The 20,210-nt window shown below is 37.7% G+C and overlaps 1 protein-coding gene across 7 annotated transcripts in view; it reads left to right on the plus strand.

The window, feature by feature from the left end:
• SLC25A21 (solute carrier family 25 member 21) overlaps positions 1 to 20,210 on the plus strand; it is a 512,281-nt gene that overhangs the window by 100,868 nt on the left and 391,203 nt on the right. The window contains exon 2 of one of the 7 annotated variants that reach the window (XM_082384201.1): positions 4,673 to 4,755. The exons of 5 other annotated variants lie outside the window; for them this stretch is intronic. The gene's annotated coding sequence lies outside the window, so the exon portion shown is untranslated. Of the gene's footprint in view, positions 1 to 4,672; positions 4,853 to 20,210 lie in introns of those variants that run through there. One more of the 7 variants, XM_082384202.1, reaches the window with a different exon arrangement.

Below are 20,210 nucleotides of genomic sequence, written 5' to 3' on the forward strand. Positions count from 1 at the left end.
TTTACATTTTATGGAGACTTTATTTTACTCTGTAATAGAGAGAACCTACTCTATGAATCTTTGGAATTATTCTGAAGAAGATGGGCTAGGAATTTGAAAATAAGGCTATTTATGCCACTCTCCTCCCTTCTACTATTCTCTAACGCAGACTCTTATTCAACTTTTAAAAGTCTTACAATGTGGTCTCTAGATATGAAGTCCATTTCAAAGGAACTGTCATTTTTCAGATTTGCTTCTAAAACTTAATACCTAAAAGAGCCCAGGGGAGAGTTCATTGCCAGAGCAAGGTGTTTGCCAGATCAGGGAAGTTCCAGGACAGGTGCCCATCTTCACACGCTCCTGCTGGCCCTCATCATTTGGAGTCACTGAATGTCTTCCAGCTGTTAGAGAATGTCCTAGGCTCAAAACAGCATCCCTGCTGAGGATATTTTCAGGGTCTAAGCCAATTCTGGAACTGACTGGCTGCTAAAATATGGAACGAGGGAAATCAGTTTCTATCAACGACATAAACCATCATCTGTCTGTTATTACCCATTCAGCTGGGTCACATATGACTCAATAATCAAATTACCACCCTATATATCTTAAATCTGTACGTTCATTTGACCACCATATGGACATGGGAAAACAAAAATAATTTAGGCTGTTCTCTTTATTTTGTTTCTTTTCAATGTGTTTTCTCTGTATATATAAGTAAAATGCCTGTAAAATTTTGAAAATTATATAATATAAAAAGCTAAAATCTCCAGTGGTGGCCTCACCTCCTCCCCCTCACTTGACATGTATTATTAACAGTTTGGTATGTATCAACCACTTAATCATTAATGGAACTTTCTATTGTTAATACTTTACTAATGCAATTTTGGCCTTTTAAAATTAATTTAAGTGGAAAATTAGCTGGATCAATCAATAAAAAAACTTCAAAGGTAGATAAAATTTAAGGGGGAAAAATAAAGCGATTTTTGTTTTGTTTTGTTATTTATGCTTCAACTTTTTTCAAGAAGCATTTGAAACAGCTTACAATACAAACTAGGGCAAAGGGAAATACAACCAAGAACCATTCATGAAGTGTAAATTAGAGAAAGAAAGGAGAAATATTCAGAGAAGAGGGGAATGTTAAGTCAAGAAGTTGGAGTGGTAGAAAGCTGTACTGTTTGATAAAAAACATTGCACAAGGTTTCAAAGTGGTCTTCCCAGTTCTTACTGGAATGCAAAAGGAAACCAGTTCCTTTGAGAAGAATTTGCATAGGCATCCATCTATGGTCAAAACATGATCCTCACAGGGTCTATGTGATTAACAATGCTGCTTTCAGGTAGGGACGGTGCCTCACAGAACTTTGTGTTTCTAGGACCTAGCACCATGCTGTCCAATAGCAGACCCTAAACACATTTTATACAACAATAAATGAATGAAGCAGTGAATAAAACAATGAGAGAGTGACCACAGTACTTGTTAGCAGTTTATTTATAATGCATATGTGTTCCACCTATGATTGTTCTTTGTTATTGTCTCATCACCCATTAAATTCAAAAGCATAATGTTCAGTGCATTCTTTTTTTTTTAAACAAGTATTATTGAGTGCCTAGTGGCACAGTTTTAGGAGCTGTAAATACTGAACTGTTTAAGACAGTTTGTGCTCTCACAGAGCTTGTAATCAAGTGGGGCAGATAGATAAGTAAAATTAAAAAAACAGCTACAATGTAGATAATCAAATAGATAAGTTCAGGATGCTGTGAGAGCCCATAGGAAGAATTGCTAATGCAGACCAAGGAAATGGGAGAGTCAAAATCCTTTACAGGCAAAACAGTGCTGCAGAATGTGTACAGAGAGACATGGTTGAGGTATAGCTTCCTTGTGATCTGGCCTAAAATAAGGATAACACTTGGGTGCTTGAGTGGTTAACATATACCATCCTCTTGACTATCAGATGTTTCAGGCAGGATTTGACAGTAACAGAATGGTTAAAGTTCTCTTAATTTTTCAAAATTGAGATTATTAGCAAGTATCTGAAGAAGAGATATCCTTCACTTTAGACTGAAGGACAGAGCCACATGAAGCATTAGGTAACATGTATTGTTGTAAACTCTGATGTCTCCATTAGGTCTCAGCAGGAAATGGCACACTTAAAAGGCATAACTGAAGAGAGATTAATAGAAGAACTATTGAAAAAGTTGGGTACATTTAAGGAACCAACAGGGGAGAGTGCAGCACCAGGGCCTGGCAACAGTGGGAAATCATTACCAGCCCTGGCCATAGCTGAAGCAGGAGGAGAAGGCTGCCTTAGAGGATCTGTGGCCTTAACCAACAGAAACAATTCTAAGCCAGGTTTGGAGAGGAGAGAGCTGGGGAAAGAAATATTCAGCCCTCTCTCCCCTCTTGCCTTTGAATTCTTGTAGGTACCTCCCTTTGGTCGAACCTAACTGGATGCCAGAAGGCAAAAAGGGAGTACCGTTGATGCCGTCCTTAGAAATTAGCCTCCTGGGTAAAAGGTGGAGAAGAGAGGATGTAGAGGGGCAAATGAAGAATATCTAGCGTAACTGAGGATCCTGATTTCTAATTCCACAATGGAGAGCTGTCCAATTTCATTCAATAATGGATATAAAGTATATGTTAGGAAATATAGAAAACATTGATTTCAACCCTAGAAAAGAGTACCAAGTCATTAGAAACAACCATCTTTGTTGTAGAGAACACTTTATCTTTTTGATGCGTTTGAGATGTTCTATTGTTGGGAATGCTACAGAAAATATTAAAGATTGATCCATTAAGTATTAAGTTGTCTTTGGAGTAATATTTCTTTCTTCTTTCCTTATTTTCTAAAGTAAGATGCTGCCTGACTGATTTGGACAGAGGTGAACTTTCCTTATTTTCTAAAGTAAGATGCTGCCTGACTGATTTGGACAGAGGTGAACTGGGGAGATAAGGAGACTGGTTCTCAAGAGAATTGAAGAGTAGATTTCTGAGCCTCTTTCTAGAGCTTTATGGGGATCTTGTATCTCAGATGTGCAAAGGGATTTTTTTTTTTTTTTATGTAGAAGAAAGGCAGGAGGTGATTTGGACACTACAGATGTGTTTCAAGAGTATATAAGTCTAGAGAAATGATTAAGTTCCATGGTCAACCAATGACTGATGTATTCCCGGGAGGCCACCCTGGGTTATGCTCAAATCAGACAGGTCAGCACTTTATCTTGAACTGATGCCAGAGTGCACAGTAACAGAGCATTTAACCTGGACACTAAGAGATCCTGTTGGCTTCAGGAGCAATGCCAGGAGAGAACCTGGGTAGCAGGGGCAGGCTGTACAGAATCAACCTGGGAACCAAGCTCAAGGGTAATGCCTTGTCCCAGGACTAAGTTGTCACATAAGTGTATATGTTTTTTATTATTATTGTTACTATTTTTGGTATTGAAAGACAATATATCTGATGGTGACTGTGCTTTCTACACGTGCATGTGTGACTGAAAGGACTGCTTCGTAAGCAGTGGTTCTTTTAAGCCTGCTAGACAGTTTCCTGACTTCTTATTTTAAGTGATATTTCCAGAAACTGTTCTCCTTACGACTCTTGCTCTTTGGTTTGCAGTCAACCAGAAGCCTTACCTCAAATAAAACCCTGCTTGTCCCCTACTTCTGACTGAGTGTGGGAGGCTGCTGACAGTGATGCAATTTCCCAAAATTCACTAATTTGAAGCTGCCTTTAGGACAGCCTGTGGAAATCAGAGCATGGGGCCTGGATGAAGAGTGTTCTCAGAATTTGGGATTGGTCTGAGAAAAATATGAAAATGAAAATATTATATTTCACAGATTTCAACATACATCCCCCCCCACACTTTAACATCTCTGAAACCCAGGTGTATTTTATAATTGCATATTCCTGCTGCCGCATAAAACAATGGTGCATTCGATGATTGATGGACTCTTAGAGTCTTTGAAAAACTGAACCTTGAAAGGATGTTTGTAAAAATAATTTGGGTATTTCTCTCTCTTGAGTGACCGGAATGTATCTCTGGCACTAGAATATAACCCAAAAAGGCAGAAACCTAGTTAATTACTAGTAACCTATTAATAATTTTGTAATGATTACCAAAAATACTGAATTAAGAAACATTTTGAAGCTGCATTCTGACTCAGAGTCTGTTCCATTTATAAGGACTTTAATGGGTAGGGGATAGAAAGATGGCTGCATGTGAGCCAGGCATTTATCTTCTTTCGTATAAAGTAATTGGAAAAGAATTGTCTACCTGGAGTTTATATTAAAAAGGGAATTGGAAATTGCTAACTTATAACTGTTTGTCTGGCATTGTCCAGGTCTCTGAAAAATAGTATCTGATGGGCACAAGTTGTCTGTATCACTGTAATGATAGTGATATATTCTGCAGTAGGATTAATTTAGCATACTTTTTCATTTTCATCAATACCATGTAAACATCTTTGCTTTTATTCTATGCTTGCCAAGAAACCTTCTGAATTAGCTTTCCAGGGGATTTATGCCCTTGAAGATCTATTGGATGTTTTATAAATGGGTAATCACTTTGGAATGTGGCTTAATATGAGCACAAATGGGCAAATATCCTAGTATCTTTCTTCTTTCTCTTTCGTATGGTCACTGTACTTTAGCTTGTCTTATAAAATTATTTGAAAATTGTGCTTTCAAGGAAACTCTTGCTGTTTCAGAGCCTTGTGTGAAGAGGTCTTATCCTGGAAAAATTGATGTGACAGCTTGTCCAGTGAGGAAAGCAGCCCAGAATTAAGAGGAGGTGAACCTGACAAGGGCAACTTGCTTCTCACCCCTGCACCCTATCTTCACTGACAAACACCATTTCACCCAAAGCCCTTCTTGATTCCAGTGTGGTGGTATGTGGTGATTCCACAAGTGTCTTAATCATTTCCAGGCGTGCTTATAAATTGTTTTAGAATAAACAATCTTTCTTTGTACCTCATTATGCACTGTACCAGGAACATGGTGTGCAGTTCTGGTCAGCAACCCTCAACGAAGACATGATTAAAGTGAGCGGGTCCAGAGAAAGTTAACTAACATGGGCAAAGGAGTAGGCTTCTATATTGATTAATTAGCTTAAATTGATGAATTCATTCACTAAATATTTTTCTGCGTGTAGCATAAAAGGAGGAGGGCTCTATTTACAAAGGAAGAAGGTTGAGATAGGGGATATGATTAAAATCTATAAAATTATGAAAGCTATGCTTTCTCATTTATTGAATTCTGGTATACTAGAACTCAGAGCACTCTCAGAAACTTAAAAGAGGTCTACAATGAGTAGAAACTTGTGGAAAGCATTATCCGAGGATGTGGTGCAGATTGAAAATATAAACAGATTTATTAAAAGTTTAGATAAGCTCATGAATAACAGATTGGGGAAACAATGACACTTTGGGGTATGTCCACAACTCTTGAAGGAGATCAGACATACTCTTCTATTATATGTCCCTTGGTATGCCCATCAGAGAAGGAATATCATGCTGAATGGGCCATGGGGAAGATATATATTACAGTTGGATTAGGCAGGTAAGACAACTGCAAAAATGTGGGAAAAACTGGACTCATTAAATTATCCAGGTTCCAAAGACATGTAAATAAAATAACCACATGTGAATTCTAGGGCATTAGTGGTGGAAAGCCTCTGTGAAAGAGTGTACTTTGTACACTAGGAGCATCTGATCTTTGTTATCAGAGGAGCGAACAATAATGTGCATATGTTGGACACAGGCAGAATTAGGGATCATGTAACCTTCTGTTTCATAGACCACCATGTTGCTTGTGTCAAGCCTCTTTCTGCAGAGAACCAAGGTTTTGTCTGCAATTAATGCATAATAAATGAGACCCAGCCATATATATAAAAAAAGAAATGAAAATTTCCTTTAAGCTATATCCTTTTAAAATGTTCCTGGAAGGGGGCCTCTATTCTTTTATTTAAAACAAAACTGGAAATGTGGTAGAAATATTTTTGTAGTAATTTTTTTGCAAATAAATTTTATTGGCCTTCTTTGTTGTCTCTCCCAGTATGAATTAGTTCCTTACATGATTTACTTCTGTTTTCAACAAAGAAGGCTGAAACTAATTTAAATTAAAACAGCCTGCAGTTCTGTTAGGATGCATGTGGTACTGTTTCTCACCTTCTATCTTCAGTGATGATAATAATGTATTTTTTCTTTCACCAATTTGCTGGCATGTTTTAAAAGGACATCTCCACATGTGTTCATAATCACATATTTGTACACGCATGAGGGACAGAGGCATATAAAAATTATGAAGGCATAATCTATTATTGCCACCGATACTCACAACCAAGTTATGCTCTCAGCACTTTATCTTATGAGATGATGGATAAATATAGTTGCTCTTGAAAACCATATCCTTGAGTCTCAAAAATGATCAACTAATATGATCATACAGTTAAGTATTATAAAAAGTTATAAGAGAAGTACCTTAAGTTTTTTTTTAAAGACTTGAATTGCTTGATTTAGCTCCTAATGTTTTGGTAGTCTCAAAAATTATGGGAAAATTAAGACTGTGTTTATAGCTCTTTTTCTGCTGTACTATTTCGTTATGGCCTTTTTATGTCTTTTACATGGGGTATACCTATTAGGTGTCAATAAGAAGTCAATGCCTATACAATATATTTTTCAACTGAGGACCATCATTTGTAACTGAAGAGGCAAGTACATTACACTGAATATTAGCATCTGGAAGCATTTTTCCAGGCAAGTGACTAATGAGTTTAAATCAATTAACACAGTTAAATCACATCTAAAATTTGATAGTACTAAATGATTTCAGTATAGCTATGTGATACAAATATACAAGATGTATTAATATCAAAGAATGCAACCAGAACTGAGAGAGCAAAACATATATAACTCTTTCTGACACATTCATTTAATGAAAATCTACTGCAGGTAAAATCATCATATCTTAATTTGTTATAGTGCTTTTACAGTTTAAGACACACTTTATTATACATTATTTTATTTGGTCCACAAAGAACTCTGTGTGAATTATCACTCGCACTTTATAGACAAGGAAACTGGTCTCAGAGAAAGCACTTTAATCAACATCACAAAAAAAATCTCCTAGTGTCTGATCTCCTCTATTCCTTTTACCACATGGCAGCTAGAGTGACCTTTCTCCTGCTTAAAATCCTTTGAAGACTTTGCATTGTCTGTATGTTTCTGTCCACAGCATAGTGACTTATGAGCCTATGCCTCTCCTGTGCCTGCCCATGTTCAAGCCAAAGGGTTGGAAACTTTTTCTGTAAGGCACCAGGTAGCAAATGTTTTAGACTTCATGGGCTATACAACTGTTGTTGTAGCATGAAATCACTCATAGGTTATATGCAAACAAATGCCCTCTAAGATTACTTTCCTTGAAGTATATTCTTTTAAAATTCCTTTATCTTCGGTCTACTGGAGGAAAAAATCTCTTTATTTGCCTGAAAACATCTTTATAATAAAGATACTTTTGCTGTATATAGAATTCTAGGTTGGGGGTTTTCTCTCAGCACATTGAAGTTGTATTGTAATTCCACTGTCTTTTGGATTTCAGTTTTGTTTTTGTGAAGTCAGCTGTCAAATTGCTGCTCTTTTGGAAGTAATCTGTTCTTTTTTCCTCTACTTTCACTTTTTTGGTGTAATGCAGTTTTACTATGATGTTCCTTTAGGTGCATTTTATTTTATTCATTGTGATTCATGAATTTGTATTGGTGGCTTTTATCACTTCTAAAAAAATGTTAGTCATTACTTCTTCAATTTTGTCCCTGTTCCTGCCTCATTATTTTTCTCCTCTCTTTCTGGAACTCCAGTTAAACATATGTTTGCCCTTATTCCTTAGCCCATGTATCCTAACCTCTCTTATAGTTCCATTTTTTTCCACTATGATGCATTCTGAAAAATTTCCTTTTCCCTACTTTCTAGTGTACTAATTTTCCCCTTATCTATGTCTAGATTGCAGTTGTATCCATTCATTGAGATTCGTTTTTAACCTTTTTATTTAGAAATAACCTTCAAACATTTAAAACATGTGGATAAGTTGAAAGAATAAAAACAGTGCAAAGAACATCTGTAAACTCTTTGCCCAGATACGCTTACTATCAAGATTTTACTCCATTTGTTTAATCATTTGTGTTCTGTTTATGTATAATTTTATATATTATATAAATTATAGGTAATAATTTTTATATAGTTATACATATATACATATATGTATGTATATATATGTAAATAATTTTTTTCTGAAGCATTTGTGGGTAAGTTACATTCATCATGGGCCTTTACCCCAATTACTTCACTGTTTATTTATGAAGAATAAGGGTATTTTCATGTAACTATAGTAAAGTTATCAATTTCAATAAATTTTTACATGGTAAATTTAAATTCAACAATTAGAAAGTATTGGTACAGGGCTTTTGTCTAATTTGCTGCATTCCATTTTCCAGTTGACTCTAGAGTGTTTTTTATAGCCTTTTTTTCCCCTCCACTTTAGTGTTCAGTCTAGAGTCAGGTATTGTATTCACTTGTCATGTCTGTTAAGCCTCCTTTAACCTGGAACATTTCCTTAGCCTTTCTTTGTCTTTTATGATATTTATATTTTGGAAGACTATAGCCCCTATGCCCACCTTTTATAAATAGAGTATTCCTAACTTGGGGTTTGTCTGATGTTCCCTCATGATTAGAGTCAGGTTATGCATTCTTGGCAAGAATACTGCATCTGTGATGCTGTGTCTTTCTCAGGGTATCATATCTGTAGGTGGTGATAGTAATTTTGATCGATCAGTTAATTTATCTGATTTCTCTACTGTATAATTACTTTTTCCTCTCTCTTGCAACTAATAAGTAGTTTGTGGGGTAACACTTTAAGATCATACAAATATCCTCCCTCTGGGAGGGGGAAATGGGGAGTTGCTGTTCAGTGGGTATAAGATTTAAGTTATGCAGGATGAATAAGTTCTAGAGATCTGCTGTACAACACTGTGCCTACAGCTAATTATATCATATTGTAGACTTAAAAATGAAGAGGGTAAATCTCATGTTAAGTGTTCTAACGTCAATTAAAAAATAAACCCTGTGTCTGGAGGAGATAATAAAATCAAGTAAATAAGTTAGCTGTGCATGCAAAAACAAACAGACAAAAACAACAAACCCAAATAGATTGCTTTTTATCAAAATCTCCCCCTAGATTTAGCAATCACTGATGATTCTTGCCTGATCTAATCTTTACTGCAATTGTTACAAAAACATTTTAAATTAATTTTATTTTTCAATTGTAAAAGATCTATTCTTTTCAAATTTTCTAAGGGTACATTTTGATATTTTCCTTTCCCTTTTAAATTTTATTCTACATTTTCCTTATTTCTTTCAATATACTAGTAGGAATAACTGTTTTATAATATATGTCCAATGATTTGCTGTCTAAAGCCTTTGAAAATCTATTTCTGCACTTTACTGTTTCTGCTGGTTCTTGCTCACGGTACCTTTCTTTAAGTGATGTGAATTTGGTCTTCACATTTACTCAAGGGTCATCTTATGGTTGCAACTTCTCAGGGACTTTCCCCCCAATCTGCTCAGCAAAGACATGTTTCTTTATAGTCCTCTGGGGTTGGGGGTGGGATAGGGTACATTTACTTCTAGTTCACCCTTTCCTTTGAGGATATAGCCATTTGGGGAAACAGCAGAATGTAGGGATTTCTTTGATTTGTCTCCCCACCTTAAAGGACCTGAGCTTTGATTTCATTTCTCCTCACCCCAAGAGGTCTACAAATAAAAACTCAAAGTTACCTAATTGGCAAATGTCCTGGCGCAAAAGCAACTCCAGAGCTCTGCTCACCTCTCTGAGTTCCTGCTTCACTTAGATTTTAACCTGGTTATTCTGTACTCATCAGCTTTTTAATGGGTTTAAGATGTTTTTCTGCATTATCTTATATTGTTTTCAGTGGGAAGACTGGTTTGAATAACCTAAGCTGCAATATTCCCCCATGCTATAATCTCTACATTGAGTGTTTTTCTTCATCAGTTCAAGTGTCACCTCCTTCATAAAGACTTCCCTGAACAAATCCCTCTCCCAAGGTACAATAGATTATTCTCTTACTCCAGTTTGCCTTCCTGTCTGTCTTTCCCAAAGAGACTATGAGTTCTTTGGGAGCAGGTGCCATATCTTGTTCATTTTTGTATCCCCAGGACCTAGTATTGTGGCTGGCAGATAATAGGCCCATAATAGATGTTTGTCAAATGAGTGAATGAGAGCAGATCCAACTTTCCTCTGGACCGTACTCTTTGAGAACTGGTGTGTCTTATTTGTCTTTGTGTTCCCAGTGCTTAGTATAGTGTCTGTCACATAGTAGGTGTCTAATAACTATTTGCTGAAAGAACTTTTTTGTTACCCTGGAATTGAGATAGGCTATGGGACAGAATGACCAGTGCAGTATACTAGTATACTAGGCCAGAGGACCCAAGCAGGTTAATTCATAGAATGGGTTGTTGGTGATGGTGGTAGCAATGGTGGTAGAAATACTGTGAGTCCTGAAAGGATACAATCTGGTTTATCTAGCCAAACAGAAGCAAATTTGGAATGTTTGGGGATTTATAATTCACAATTGTTCAGAGATACAGGCTAGGGAAGAGGATCCAGATAGAAGTCATAGTTCAAACAACTCCAGAACTAGAAAGTTAGGTGGTGACTCTTAATGGCACAAGTGGAGGTGGTTTCAGGAAAGGTCTTCTTTGGCTTGCATTCTGGTCTTGAGACTTGATTGTTGTATGCGACTGTTGTGTGTATTGAGCAACACATGGGCTGCTCTTTAGGGTAAGGCAAACTTCTTTTGGGTTAGCTATTGCATCGAGGACTAAATTCTATGGAGAAAGATTTTACTTTCACCAGGCCTGCTTTTAAGACTTCAAAATTTGGCTCCTTCTAGCCTGATTCATCTGTCACCTTTCCATAAGTGCCAGTAGAGCCAAAGTGTCCCAAAATCCTAGGAGTAATTGCTGCTCCTAGCCCTCCCTCCATAACAAATTCCCCAATTTGTGCCTTTGCACAAATATTTTCCCATTCCAGTATGCCTTTCTTTGTATCTACTCAGGGTTCAAGGCCCAACTGAAATTCCACCTCTGCTTATACCCTCTCTGTTATCCAGCCCATTGGCCAGACTCCTATGAACTTACCTGAACTCTCAACATTTTGCATTTAATTATATTCAGTTTTGTCATGCTTCTTAATTATTTCACAAGGGTTACTCCTCTTTCCCAATCTTGATTGTTGACTCCTTAAAGACTATTGTATTCACCCTGGTGGGCCATTCATTGCTCAAGAAATACTTTTTGACCTGTTGAGTATAGACAGGGAGCATCCCCATACCTCTCAAATTCCCTGTCCTGTATGTGATAACATCCCAGAAAATTCTAGGAGTTGGATTGAATAGACAGTCCTTTTTGTTTTGTTTTATAATCTTTGTTTTACAAATATATGAGAAGAGATTATGTGGTTTGCTCAGCTTCAGGCATTTAGAGATTTAAGTCTGGGAGTGGCACAGCCAGAATTATAGTCTAAGCATGATGACTGCCGTTTAGGACCTATTCTCCTGACTTTTCTGTGAGAACACAGGTGTAGCATCATTTACCCTATAATAGGTAGTGTACCATGGGGATGTGGTATTGTTTTCCTTTCCTGACTTTCAGTGTCTATAGAATTTGGTTTAAATCAACACATTGGTGAAAGTTATACCAATTGGATTTGTTTAATCCATATGTAGTTAAAATTAAAGAATCACCAAAACAAAGTATTTCATTACTTCTGTTCTGTTTACAGGTTCTTTTTAGTGTTTTATTTAGACTGTCACAGCTACTCTGTACATGGCAAGAGCTATCAGTGGATTATTGTACATGGGGTTTCTACAGGGGGGCCATGGTGTTCGGACCATTTTCCCATGGAAGGCTCTGCCAGCCCTTACTGTGCCCTGGTGCTTTAAGTCTTCTTGTGGAGGTGGCCTCCCCTTAGGCGGTCATTCTGAAGAGCCTTTCAAGAACCTGAAATGTTGCCATTGGAGCGTTTCCCAGAAGGAAATTGAACCACAATTTTTTTGAAGTTCAGGGAACTCTCTACCAGGAGTATGTCATGTGTCTAGACATAGTCTGATGTGTTTTTCATTACAATAATGCAATAACATGGGCTGCACCAAATGATAGGGTAAATTCATTAAGACTGTTTTCTTGTCCATTTCTTTCAAAACACTCAGCAAAAAGGACACTACGAACTATGAACTACCTATATGTAGCATCTCCCTTCTTTGTTTCTTTTCCCTTCTAATCTCTTTGTACTTAATTTTTTCTCTGCCCCCCCCTTTTTTTTTGCTTCTCACTTTTCTCTGAATAGAAAAGTAAGAGTTTATCAATTCTACTATATTTCTCAACTGATTAGAGATTTAAAAAATCATCCTGAACTAACAGAGAGCAGGGAATTCCAAATAAATCAGCAGTTGCATAAGGGAAGGAATGAAATTTAACTAAGGAAATTGGGATCTCTGCTGCCATGAAGAAAATAAATGAGACAATGTAGAATCATTATAAGAAGACTGGGTGGTCTACAAGAAAGAGGGCAGATTGTGCAAACTGACATTTGAGGAATCAGCCTGAATGTTGTTGCTTGGGACCAGCGCTGTTCATTGGTGTCATAGCGAAATGTGCTTTATTTGTAGAATACTCGAGGAGCCCTGGCAGACAAGGGAGGCTCTGAAATACAGGAGGGCTTAACCTTCTTGTCTCTGAGGAGGTGTGCTTCCTGTTTAGAATGGGAAGTTCAGGGACCCTTACCCTAAGAATCTCCCTGGAATCCCAACCGACTGTCCCTGTTCCAGAAGCATCAGAGCACACCTGCAGGGAGAGGGCTTCTCTTCCAACCACCTGCATTCACTTCCTTGTGCGAACTGTGGTTCCAGAGATGGTTACCACCCTCTCCCAGCTTCAGCTTACAGCAAGAAGTAGGGGCTCTATTAGGCAAAATATCCCCTGGCTCAGGTTGCTCTTTGTGGTTTGGATTTCTGGTACCATTGTCTTAACCCACTGAACTTCCTAGCTTCTGGGCTCTGTCCCTCTTTCATGTCCAGGATTTCTTTGCTTCTTCTCACCTTGTCTAACTTGCTGAATTCTATTCTCTGTTTTTATTTCTGACCACAAATAACCATATTTGCCCATGTAGATGTTTCCTGTTTTCTAAATGTCGGGGAACTCAGAGCCTCTATTCCAAGGTTGCAAACTGGTGGGCCAAGGGCCAAGTCTGACCTGCATTTATGTTTTTTTTGCCACATCTAGAGTTTATTGGCATCGTGTGTGTGTTTTATTTGAATCAGTTGCTAATATTTTCAAAATTGAAAACTTTCACGTTAAAATCTGGATTTCTGATGTCCCATGAAAAATTGAAAGATTTGGCAACTAATGCCTGGAACGGTGTATGTTTCTCCCATTAGTTCTCCATAGTTCCCACCGTTTCCTCTTTTTCTCATGGTTATTATTATTATTTTTTTAATGTAGTGGAGTTAAGAGAGAAATGAAATATTTTCTTTTATCCCAGTGTTTTTAAATGTTTTCCTAACAAGATATCCTTCAATCTTGTTAGCTTCTCGATCCCCTTAAAAGCACTGACTTTGTGACCACTCCTTAGACCTTGCTGGGGTGGAGCTTGCTAGGTGTTGGCCCCAAGTTTGGATCCAGAACTGTTGCTTGGTGCTCCTCTAGTTTTGACTGGGACTCTGCCAGTGCCCTTACCTGGACATCCCAGACTAGTTAATGGCTATACCTTGGGGTGGCAGTATTGGAAGATGTCAGGTTCCATCCATACAGGACCCTGTTTATGTTTGTCAACTCTGTGAAGACTTCCATTATAGAAGATGATGCTTGCAGGTTCTGCCTTTGTGGTCATTTTCTCCCAGTGGCAAACACCAAAAAATCTATTCCTCGTGCTTTGTCTTTTTGCTTTTTTGCTTTTTTGTTTGTTTCAGTTAACCTATCCCAAATGGAGTTGTAGCTATTTTTAAAAATACAGTTCTGGGAATTCCCTGGCGGTTCAGGGGTTAGGACTCTTTGCTTTCACTGCCTAGGGGCCTAGGGCCTGGGTTCAATCCCTGGTCAGGGAACTAAGATCCCACAAGCTGTGCAGTGCAGCCGAAAAAAAAAAAAAATGTGATTCTACTTCATATAATTCTATATGTAACTTCCATATGTCATCTGGAGGCCCAGCCTAGAAACAATAAGCCTTGTCTTAGAAGGAGGGGAAGAATAATTTGAGTGATAATGTATATCACAGTAACATACTGAAAGATACTATCATGTAATAATTAACCACTACATAATAGTTAATAGCACAGACTTTGGAGCCAGACTCTTTGGATTCATATTCATATCTGTCACTGTCTAGCTGTGTGTAGCTGCGGACAAGTTACTTAACCTTTTGACTCAGTTTCTTCATCTGTAATGTAGTGATGATAGTAACGGTATATACTTCATAGGGTTGCTGTCCTAGGGTTAAAAGCTGTTATTTATAAAATGTCTTCCACTTAATAAATACTCTATAAATGTTGGCTCTTACTGTTATTTGAACATCTCCTGTGTGATATGCTCTTGTGTCAGATACAAAGATAAATAAGACATGATCCTTACCCTGAAGAAGCTGATGGTTTAATATATGAGAAAATAATTAATAATGGTAATACAGTATGAGCGTAACCACAGATACACTGAAGTTAGAATAGTGATCAGGGAGGGAGGGACACCTATCTGGAGAGGTCATGGAAGGCTTCATGGGGATATTTAACCTTTCTTGAGGGAAGAATTTTAGGGACAGGGAAGGAGTTGCCACCAGTTCAGATACCATGTACATTCGTCTGATCCAAGAGTGCAAGGCCAAGCAAGGCTCTCAGGAGCAGACTGGCAACTGGTGCCAGTCTGTACATTCCTCTGAGTGGAAAAGGATCAGTCTCCCAGATCAACTATCAGCTTTAGCAAAACTTGACCACAAATGTGACAGACCCTCAAAAGATCTTGCTATGGCCTTTAAACTCTAATGTCCCCCCAATCCAATCGGTATTTCAGATATTGTTACAATGCACAGAGCATCTGTCTAGTCCAGGTAACGCTCCTTCTTACCAGACAAACAGAATCCAAGTACCCTAAAACTGGCTGGTCCAATCCCTTCATCTTACAGCTGAGCATATTAAAACTCATGAAGGAAAAGTAACTTTTATAAAATGATTGATTACCATATCTGACATGCCTGGACCCAAAGTAAACATTGAGATGCCTTTATTATTTCATATTATTTCACAGAAGTGATATAAAACAAAGATTGCCACTGAAGGTCTGCTTTAACAGTTGCATACACAAGTTGGTCAAATGAGTTATATCTTTACCAATTTAAAGTCTACCGAAAGAGTGGGGGTCACCTTAATGGTAGTAAAGATATAAGGGCTTTGTTAGGTACTAAGGATTGTGTTTTTCATCATTAAATTTCTGGCATTTAATACTTATTTGCTGAATTGATTTCAACAGATTTAATTGAACAGTAAGTATGGAGAATAATTTGCCATTTATATGCTTTAATCATTTTTCAAATTATTTAATAACATTTTGAAAGTTTTGTATGAATAGACTGTAGTTCTACTGTGCTTTGAATATGGGAAAGTTCTGGCTATAGGATCTCATGAACGCATTCCAAATTCAAAATTGCATGGATATGATCATTGCTGCGTGGGTAGAAAGCTGTCCATATGCCAAACATAAAAATACAAACCATTCCAGGCACTATGAGGGTTAGGCTGAAGGTTCATCTGTGCAATCTGTGTGGGTATCTGGGTCTTCAATGTTAATTTGTTAAGATATCAATGTTCTGGATCTTAATATGCATATGTTGTTAAAATGGAAAATGCACTCAAAATACTGAAGGAAGCATCCACCAACAAGATAGAACTAAAAATCCAGGAATAAAATATTTTACCAAAGGAAAGCTTTTACTTGTATGAAAACTCAAGTTTACATAAAAAGTGACAACAATGTAATTCATCATTAGAAAGAAAAAAGGAGAGTAAGATAGGGTTTACTTCTAATTGTCCATAAGTATTCACTAGAATCAGTCAATGCTTAAGCCTTTTATTTTTAAAGGATTATTATATTTTATCTTATTGTTGCTAATGTCTATTGATTTAACTGGGAGAATTTAACAAGATTTTCAGATCCAGTAACTTTTTGGCTGAGGATATGAAAAGGGAGCTAGAAAAATCAAAGGAAACTGCACAGTTTGTATGAATATCCTCCATTTATAACAATTTGTCCTTCTTCTAGCTGAACTTGCTGAAACTTTCCTAACTTAAATTTATCATAAAATTGACTGGCCAGAAGAAAAAAATACTTTATAAAGGACAACTAACTCAGGACACACCTGGAATACTGCTTTAGGTTCCAACTGTCATTGTATCACAGATGAAAGCGAAACAAAATTGTTTTTTAAAAAATGAGCTGGGATGAAGAATGTCAAGACTGAAAAAGCTAAAAATAGTTAGGGAGGCCATGACTAAAGAGAGGTTATTGTAGCCACGTATACATATTTGAAAGTTCTAAATCCAAAGGGAAGAAAGTTGTACTGCGTTACTTTAGATATAATGGTAACAATTTAGAGGAGTATTTACATTAAATCTCAATTAAAAAAATAATGAATTTGTGAAATCTGTCTTAAATGGTCTTTTACTTTCTCTTGAGATATGGTTAAAAAATCCAACTCTTAGTGTGTGGAAATTTATTTAAATGCTTCCATGGAGGGGAATGAGAAGATTTTGAAGTGTTTCTAGTCTTTATGGATTGAGGTTAAAATCAATACCATGTCTAGGTAAAGATTTTTGGAAGTTCGTATGTGAGAAAGAAAAGCCTGATGGTTTGCAAAGGTGTGATGGATGTGGATGAATGCTTGCCCCTTGTATGTAAAAATAAATTACCTTTCAGTGTTGACTTGGCTACAGACTCCAAGTCTGTAGTTGGAGGTCAGTGCACAGCAGGGTGGCCAGAATGTAAGGAATAAAACTGTGGCAGGTCCATCGTGTGTGGACTTGGGGGAAAAGGGTGCGAGTCATTCATAGACTTGGAGAATGAGTAGATTATGGAGATGTGTGTTTGTCACTTTATGGATGTACAGATTGGATATTCTACTTTATAGAAATTATAGTACTTGTGAAGTTTCATAGTGTCTTCACTTAGCCTGTTACCTAATCTTTTAAAGAACAGAGTGAGATAGGAATCTTTGTCTCCAGTCTACAGCTCTGGACAGTCATTCCTGTGTCTGATGCATTGATGGGGATGCTTGCAAGACTAGGCTCAGCTAGGACTGTCATCTGGAGAGCCTACCTTTTGCCTCTCTAGCAGAAAGATCTCAGAGTAGTTGGATTTCCATGTATGACAGGTCAGGTCTACCAGCAAAACGTTTCAAAAGGGCCAGGTGGAAGCCTTAAGGCTTCTAAGTCATAAGAAATCCTAAGAAGTCACCTTCACTGCGTTCTTTGACCAAGCAAGCTACTAAAGCGAGCCCAGATTCAAGAGGAAGGACATGAGATGCCACCTTTCAATGCGAGAGGCAGTGAAGAGTTTGTGGTACACATAATTTACTTCAGGCTACATTCCTACATTTCTACTAGGCGCAAAAGAGAGTTATCTTCTTCCCAATTCCCCCAAACTCTCATCTCATTATGGTCTCTTTGAATCCTAATACTCATTGTCTGTTATGGACTGAATGTTTGTGTTCCCTCTGAAATTCTTATGTTGAAATCCTATCCCCCAATGTGATGGTATTAGGATGTGGGCCTTTGGGGGGTAATTAGGTCATGAGGGTGGAGCCCTCATGAATGGGATTCGTGCCCTTATAAGAAGAGGCACTAGAGAGCTTGCTTCTTCTCTCTCTGCTCTCTGCCATGTTATGAAACAGCTAGAAGACGGCCATCTACAAACCAGAAAGTGGGTTCTTATGAGAACCAAATCTGCCAGCATCTTGATCTTAGACTTCGTAGCCTCCAGAACTGTACGAAATAAATGTTTGTTGTTTAAGCCACCCAGTCTATGGTAATTTGCTATAACAGCCTGAACTAAGACATTATCTAAATCAGATCCAGATGCTAATGAAGTTACTTGCGTGTGATTTCTCAGGTGTAGCATAGTTCCTTTCGATCTGACATTCTGTGAATTAGAGACAAGTTTATCTAACCTTCCCCCACCCTTAACCCCTCCCCATATACCTAACATATGATGGTGGCAAAGGTATAAGATACCTACAATATACATTTCCATTCACAAAGGGGTAAAACAAGAGGTGAATAGCCAAGGTCTATGGCAATTCTGAATTCCAGCTGGGCAGATGTCACCAGTTCAGTGACCAGGGCCCAATCCTTTTCCCTAGAAATGATTCTCTGTAGCTCTTGGCATGGACCTCTGGGCTTTTGTTTTCACACTGAGTCATTCTTTCTTTTCCTTTTGATTTGCAAAGTAACAACCTTCCCAGTCTGATTCCTGCTAGTAGAAGTTTGGGAATCAAATTCCTCTTTTTCTTTTGGATTATCTTTGTGCCTTTTATTTGAAGCTGATACACTTTCTTAAAGCAATTTATGGGCTTCCTGTGTATCAAATTACAATCCACTTAATTAGACAAAAGAAATGTCCCCATTTTATTCCAAAAATTTGCCCTTCTCAATGTTGAGCTGAATGTCTGGGTGCTGTGGGACAGTGACTTTAAAATAGAAGACTATTATTTAGCTGAAAAGTGCGATGAGGCACACCCTTAAGATTCCTGGAGGCCAGATTGTCTAGCAGAGAGGGTCTAAGAGGCATACCTGTATGATTCCTAGAGACTGTACTAGGCATACCCTTAAATGTTTTGGAGGTCTCACCAAAGAATTTTGGAGCCACAACTGACATCTTTATTCTGAGGCCATGCTTTACTTATAGGGCTCCAGATCTGATTTTTGCCCTGAAGCCATGTCTAACTTGAGAATATTTTGCTGGGAGAGATTAGAGATGAGAAACAGTTTTATTTAAACTTAGAAAGTCCTAGATCTTTTTTTCCCCTCTAAATTCTTCTTAAAAACCAAACAATTCTTCTTTTAGTTCCTTTTTCTTCTATATTCCAAATTACTGAAGGCTGTAATATTGTCAAACTTTCTGCCATCATATAAGGGTCCCCCCTTTTCCAAACTCCATTAGCGTTTTTCTCACTGTCCTTTAAGTCCTCACCAACAGTCTCCCCAGACCCTTTAGCTGTCACTGCTAGTCTCCTTGAAGCTCTTCCGGCTTCTTCCCACCACCTAATCCCAAAACCAATGTTTTTACATATTTTAGGTTTTTGCTACTGCTGAACTCTACATTCCAGGTGTAAAAATACGTTCCAGTTATGCATAACAAGCTATTTTATTATATCACATGATTTTGTAGGTCAGGAATTTGAGCAGGTTTTGGCTGTGTGATTCTTTTGCTCCATGTGGCATCAACTAAGGTCACTTGGTGGTATTCAGCTGTAGATGAGCGGGTTTGGGAGATCCAAGGTGCTGTGTATGTGAGTACATGTCTGATGATAGTCAGGATGGCTGGGAGGCTAGGCTCAGCTAGGACTGTCAACTAGAACTGTCTTATTAGTGACAACTCAGGGCTCCCAGAGAATGTTCTAAGAGGACAAGATGAAAGATGCAAATCTTATTTTGACCTAGACTTTGAAGCCCCAGAATGTAATTTCCACAGCATTCTATCTCACAGGCAAGTTGCTAAAGCCAGCCCATACCAAGGGAAGAGAATTAGATTTCACTTCTAACTGGGAAGAATAACAAAGAATTTGTGGTCATCTTAATCTACCACACTTATTATTCTAAGATTAACTTTTTAAAAAATGGATCATTCACTCTGTATGACAGACTCTAGGTCCATCCACCTCACTACAAATAACTCAATTCGTTTCTTTTATGACTGAGTCATATTCCATTGTATATATGTGCCACATCTTCTTTATCCATTCATCTGTCGATGGATACTTAGGTTGCTTCCATGTCCTGGCTGTTGTAAATAGTGCTGCAATGAACATTGTGGTACATGACTCTTTTTGAATTATGGTTTTCTCAGGGTATATGCCCAGCAGTGGGATTGCTGGGTCATATGGTAGTTCTATTTTTAGTTTTTTAAGGACCCTCCATACTGT

This window comes from Balaenoptera borealis, assembly GCF_965194805.1.
Source record: "Balaenoptera borealis genome assembly, chromosome: 3".
NCBI classification, from domain to species: domain Eukaryota; kingdom Metazoa; phylum Chordata; class Mammalia; order Artiodactyla; family Balaenopteridae; genus Balaenoptera; species Balaenoptera borealis.